Genomic DNA, 6,784 nt, shown 5'->3' on the forward strand with positions numbered 1-6,784 from the left:
CTGGATCTTCAGTTAGAGGACCCGGTAAGCCTACCAGACAGAATAGATCTCCTCGCCCAACCCAACAACGGATGCCTACACCCAAATCCGTCGGCCCTCCGCTTACACGGGTTCAGACTGTCATCAAAATCCTCCGCGATAGAGGTTTTTCCAGGCAGTTAGCTGAGGCCATGGCCAATCCTGTGAAACCTTCCTCAGGCAGATTGTACCAGGGAAAGTGGCGACGGTTTCAAGATTGGTGTCAAGATAAAGGCATTGCCCCAGACGAGGCCACCATCCCTCAACTAGCGAGTTTTTTCCACCACCTCAGGAAGGATAAACGACTATCCATATCGGCAGTGGAGGGTTATAGAGCGGCTTTAAATCAAGTATTCGCGTTGAAAGGCATGGACCTCGCTGCATCTCCAGAAATTTTGTTGCTCTTCAAGCACTTTAGGAAGAACCTGTCCCCCGAGAGAGCTACGGGACTCCCCACTGGGATGTAGCCTTAGTCCTGGAATCCTTGAGAGGTCCTCCCTATGAGCCCTTACATTCAGCTTCCTTGAAGAACCTCACCTTGAAGACCCTTTTTCCTCTTAGCCCTGGCATCTTCGAAGAGGGTCAGCGAACTACAGCGCCTGTGCCTACGAAGTGTCACACACCAGGCGTTGGGGGGAGATGGGGTTCTCGTTTGTCCCTGGCTTTGTAGCCAAGACTCAAGACCCATACAAGCCAGAGGAGATGTTTTCCTCTTTTACCATTCCTTCCTTGGGGGATTTTACCGGTTTTGACAAAGAGGAACTGATTCTATGCCCGGTCAGAGCCATGAAAGCCTACCTCAAGAGGACGAGACAGTTCAGACCGGCTATCAAACGGCTGTTCGTGGCCACGGGCAAGCATCCGAAAGAGGTGGCTAAGAATCCATCTCCTTCTGGATCAGACAGGTTATAAGAAGGGCCTACGAAAAACAAGGAAGTACCAATGCCAAAGGTGAGGGCTCACGAAGTTAGGGGCATAGGCTCCTCTATGCTCTTCAGGAAGAACCTCTCAGTGGGTCAGGTATTGAGAGCAGGCACCTGGAAGAGTCAAACCACCTTCACCTCCTTCTACCTACGAGAAGTTACGTTCAAATCTCTAGAAGTGTTCTCTCTGGGCCCCATTGTCGCAGCCCAAGAGATCCTCTAGGCGTGGGTCACCCGCACTGCGTACCTCAATTTGGAAATACACACACACACACTCCCAGCAATTCCCGCCTAAGTCTGGCCGAATGTAAGGGGTATGAGTGAGTTTTCCTGGTAATATCCTACGTATGACTGTACTGTCCATGACACGACTTGGCCACTACTGACTTACCTGGAAGAGTAGAAGATGGCTAAGAATCCTTCAGGAACAGCTCTCTGAGTGAGTATTAGTACCATAGGTTAGGACAACAGCCGGAGCCCCTTGGGTTCTCCCCTAATTTGAATCCTTACCGTGTAAAGTGTCATGAGGAGTAGGGGGTCTGGGTTAACATCAGGTCGTGTGAAGTTATTGGCGGCTCTTCAAAGGGGTACATTCAGGTCACTCACCTTCCCATCCTCAGTTCGAGTCCTCCTTTTGTTAGACAACCGACGGTTTGTACTTAGTCGGAACAAAAGTAATTTTGTCGAAAAATTATTTTTTCCTATATACAAACCTAGGTTGTCTAACAGATTAATGGCCCTCTCATCCACCCCTCTTTGAGTTTATGGCCCCCTTTTGAAGAGTGTGTCTGTTTAGGCTAAGTATTCTAACGGCTCAAAGAATGGTATCACAATGACCTACCCAAGCTGGCCCGGGCTCACCCCGCGCAGTTACCCAGACCCAGGTACAGCGATTCAAGTTTGAACTCTTTGTATGCGGTAGCGGCGGCGCGTTCCCAGCGGATATCCTTTTGTTAGGCAACCTAGGTTTGTATATAGGAAAAAATAATTTTTCGACAAAATTACTTTTTACGAAGAGCTCACATGCTTATTTTAGTTCGTATGGGGCTTTCATATATCACAATATGTTGACGAAACTTCAGTCTTTTAAATGGTATGCTTAGAGTTGCAATTGTATTCATGTTTCACCAATTAAATATCGAGTGAATAAGACCCGTCTACCGTGATGAGGGTTGGCCTGTTGTGATGTTTCCCCCTATCATTAACGTACCGGTATTTTGGGGCTCTCATTTAGAGCGTCAAGTCTGTTAGCGGAAGTACCGTCAGTGCACCTCATTCGGTGCACCGTAGGCGTTACTTAAGATCCTTTGCAGCGTGCCTTCAGCCTCTAGCTGCAACCTCTTCCGCTTCTGTTACTAAGTCTCCTTTCATAGGGTAGACAACCGAGTGGACCAGCTGCGGCCACCATAACCGTGTTCTGACCTTCAGAAGAAAGTACTTCTACGTCCCGACACTGGAGATGGGCACCAGTCACGAGCCATAGGTCGTGGGAGCAACACCTCGAGACATGAGACTTGTGACTGGTGCCCATCTCTGGTGTCAGGACGTGTTTAAGTAATTTTTGTGAAGGTGGGTCTGAACACGGTTAAGGTGGCCGCAGCTAGTCCACTCGGTGCATAGCGAAATCCTAATATCTCTTGCCAGCACAAATGAGCTTGCCAAAAATATTTAGATGGTAATTCTTAAAAATAACTCCGCAAGGACTGCAAGAAACAACCGCGATTACAACATCCACTAGGGATTGGGGCGTCCAGTTTATTTCGCCGTGTTTAGTACTGGCCTCTAGGGGTTAATTACAGTGGGGTTGATTACAGTCGACCGCCCAAAAATAACGGTAAATTCTTAATTAAGCAACCCAAATACTATAGGAAACTGTAATTTCCAAAGAAATACCCGACGCAGAGTTATTATTTAGGGTTTTTTTCAGGAAACTTACCTGTCAGATATATATATAGCTAGCTGTATTTTCCAAAGTCCGACAGAAATTAAAAACTTACGACACACGTAGTGGGAGTCAGGTGGTTAGTACCCATTTCCGCCGCTGGGAGGCGGGTATCAGGAACCATTCCCATTTTCTATTCATAATTTTTCTGTCGCCGGTGTTGTAAACACAGTTTTCAGCACCTCCGTCTTGAATTTAGGAAACTTGGCTACTATAAGTACCCCTTTTGTTCATGAAACTTACCTGACAGATATATATATAGCTGTATTCTCCGAAGTCCGACAGAATTTCAAAATTCGCGGCACACGCAGTGGGCGGCCATGGTGGTGGTACCCATTCCAGCCCGCTGGGAGGCGGATATCAGGAACTATTCCCATTTTCTATTCATATTTTTTCTGTCGCCGGTCGGTAAACAACTGTTTTACAGACCTCCGCCTAGGATTTTGAAACTTCATTAGCCGCTTAAGTATCCTAATTATTCTTACGATTATTGACTTGGATTTGTGGCTAGGCATACGCTATCGTAAATTTTTCATTGCATTTGATGTCTGAGGCTAGTTAGCCTAGTTTCAGACTTTGTTGTCTGCATGGGGGATGGTGAAGCTACCGGAACTTTCGGTAGACACTTGCTTAGTGTATATGGCGTTTACATGTTTTCTTTGCATAAGTTCAATGTAATTAGTGTAATGTGTGACTGATTACGGAAGAAGTAGGATTCATGTACGCATTTTAGAGCGTGTTAGAATCAGGAGTTTTCCTCCACAGTAAACAGAAGCTAGAAATAATGAACCTTCTAACCTCCTGTAGATTTTATTTGCCTAACCCTGTGGTATGGCTTACGGGCCTAGAAGAAGTGTCTGCTAGAGGATTACATCAAGTAATCTTAGACTAAAGTGCTCGCTCTCCAATTAGTGTTGTGAAGTGTAGTGCCCCTTGTGTTGTGGAGGGGGCGTCAGATCGGCCCCATAATGCCTCTAGGCCTGGACCTCTGTCGGACTCCCAGGACTCAGGGAGAGGGCATGTCGAAAGCCGCAAGAGGGTTACGGGGGCTCCCCACCGATCTGGCGTCCCTTCGGCAGAACCTGTTGACGCTTCCCAGGCTGCTAAAGATCGTGCACGCGCACGAATCTTGAAGGATTGCTTCTCGTCCTCCGAGGCGTCCTCCCCCCCGCGCAAGGGTTGGAGCTCTCGGAAGGACTCGCGCCCTCTAAGAAGCTTTAGAGAAGAGGACGCTTCACGTCCTCTCTCTCGTTAGGAGGGGAACGTCAGATCGGCCCCATAACGCCTCTAGGCCTAGACCTCTGTCGGACTCCCAGAAACCAGGGAGAGGGCATGTCAAAAGCCGAAGGAGGGTTACGGGCTTTTCATGCTGATCTGGTTTTCCTTTCGGCAGGTCCTGTTGTAGCTTCCCAGGCTGCCGAAGATCGAGCACGTGCACGAAGCTTCAAGGGTTGTTTCTCGGCCTCCGAGGCATCCTCCCCACACAGGGGTTGGGGCTCTCGGAAGGACTCGCGCCCCTAAAGAAGCTTTTAGAGAAGAGGACGCTTCCACGTCCTCTCTCTCGTCACGAGAGGATGAGGAGGAAAGAGACCACATTTACCCTTTTTAGAAGAATGCACTGGCTCTTTTTCTAAGGGACATTTAAGGAGGCTCATTCATCTTGCCAGAAGAGTGATTTGAGCCTCCTGCGAGTGAACGCTCATGTATATATCATTTATACATTATTAAGGAGGCTCATTCATCTTTCCAGAAGAGTGATTTGAGCCTCCTGCGAGTGACCGCTCTGTATACTTCATTTATACATTATTAAGGAGGCTCATTCATTTCTTGCCAGAAGAGTGATTTGAGCCCCCTGAGAGTGAACGCTCATGTATACATCATTTATACATTATTAAAGAGGCTCATTCATCTTGCCAGAAGAGTGATTTGAGCCTCCTGCGAGTGAACGCTCATGTATATGAACGCTCATGTATATATCACTTGTAAATTATTAAGGAGGTTCATTCATCTTGCCAGAAGAGTGATTTGAGCCTCCTGCGAGTGAACGCTCATGAAGTTAGAGCTGTTTCAACCTCGCTAGCATTCCAAAAGAATTTGGTAATTCAAGAACATTCTTGATTCCACCTTTTGGAGGAGCAACTCAGAATTCGTCTTCTCTCCTCATGGCGCTCCGTATACGTTATGTAACGTTCGCTTTACTTCGAAAAAGCAAGAAGTCTCATTCATTATGTTTGCATAAAGATTTGAGATTTTTTCTTAATATGAATGCTCAAGAGGTGAGGGCGCGGCCTCGGAAGCATTTCAACAGAGCATGACACTCAGTAACATCCTGAGTGCCACGCTTTAGCGAAGCAACTCTGTGTTCGCTTCACACTCCCGACGGATGTGAAGACGACATTTGAGATCTGTAAGTCGCTAGGACCATACATATCCGTAGATATATTGGGGGTTGGGGCAGCAAGCAACACGAATCCTATCCTATAGAAAAGGGATAGGTGTGCTTTTAACTTTGAAGGGTTGGTCGCTTGAGGCGCGTTCCTTTTCTTTAGCCTAGAAGTTATGGAACTAACTTTAATAGGTTAGGTCAGGTGGTGGTTAGCTTCGTTGCCCTCAGAAGTATGGTCATATGGTCTAGTCACATTGTGGTCACGCCCCCCGTTGACAGATCATCTAGAGCGCACCAGCATTACAGGTCTCTTCCTCGCTGGCAACTCTAGTAACGCAGAAGCAGACTTTAGTGACAGTAATCACGAAGTCGGCTATGCTAAACAGGTGAGGAACAAAGATGTATATCATCAACTTAATTTAGTTTCCCAAAAAATCCTATTCTGTCTCTTCCCACCATCCGAAGGTGGGATTCAGCTATTATATATACTGTCAGGTAAGTTTCATGAACAAAATGTTATTGTTATAATACAATTAAGTTTGTTCATACTTACCTGGCAGATATATATAATTAAAGTGCCCACCCACCTCCCCTCAGGAGACGTGGCACTGATAAAATATGAATAGAAAATGAGAATAGTTCCTGATATCCGCCTCCCAGCGGCGGAATGGGTACCACCACCTGGCCGCCCACTGCGTGTGCCGCGAATTTTGAAATTCTGTCGGACTTCGGAGAATACAGCTATATATATATCTGCCAGGTAAGTATGAACAAACTTAATTGTATTATAACAATAACATTTTGATTTTTTGGTATCTTGACTTTTGGATCGGTGGCTAGGCACACGTTAATGTGGATTGATTGATTTTGGCTTGATTTCTCTTTAAATAAGATGTCTGATTCTAGTTCGGCTAGCGCCAGGTTTTGTACCAAGAGTGATTGTCGAGGTAGGCTACTGAAAGCATCAGTAGACCCTCATACTTTGTGTAAGAGTTGCAGAGAGCATGATTGTATGTATGAAAGTCGCTGCAAGGAATGTGAGTGTCTTTCTGATTCTGGATGGAGAGCGTATGAGTCCTATCTGCGTAAGCTTGAACGGGATAGGTTAAGGAGGTCTTCCTCAGGAGCGTTTCAGGTAAACGTCAGGAAGTTCATGTTTCTCCTACTAACCTCCTTAAACTCACTACTCCTAACCCTGTAGTGTTGCCTTCGGGCCCTGAAACAGTGTCTGTGGAGGGTAATACCCTTACGCTTATCTTAGAGTCGATTCGTAATTTAGAATCTAAGTGCTCGCCTTAGAAGGCAAAAGTGAAGGTGCAAAGTGCAGTGACAGTGCTCCTTCGTTTGTGGAGGGGGGTGCGTCAGATCGGCCCCATTTCGCCTCTAGGCCTAGACCACTGCCGGACTCCCAGGTTTCAGGGAGAGGGCATGTCGAAAGCCGCAGGAGGGTTACGGGGAACGCCCACCGATCTGACGTGCCTTCGGCAGAAGTATCTGTTGACGCTACCCAGACTG

The sequence above is a fragment of the Macrobrachium nipponense genome, chromosome 24 (genome assembly GCF_015104395.2).
Source record: "Macrobrachium nipponense isolate FS-2020 chromosome 24, ASM1510439v2, whole genome shotgun sequence".
Lineage (NCBI taxonomy): Eukaryota > Metazoa > Arthropoda > Malacostraca > Decapoda > Palaemonidae > Macrobrachium > Macrobrachium nipponense.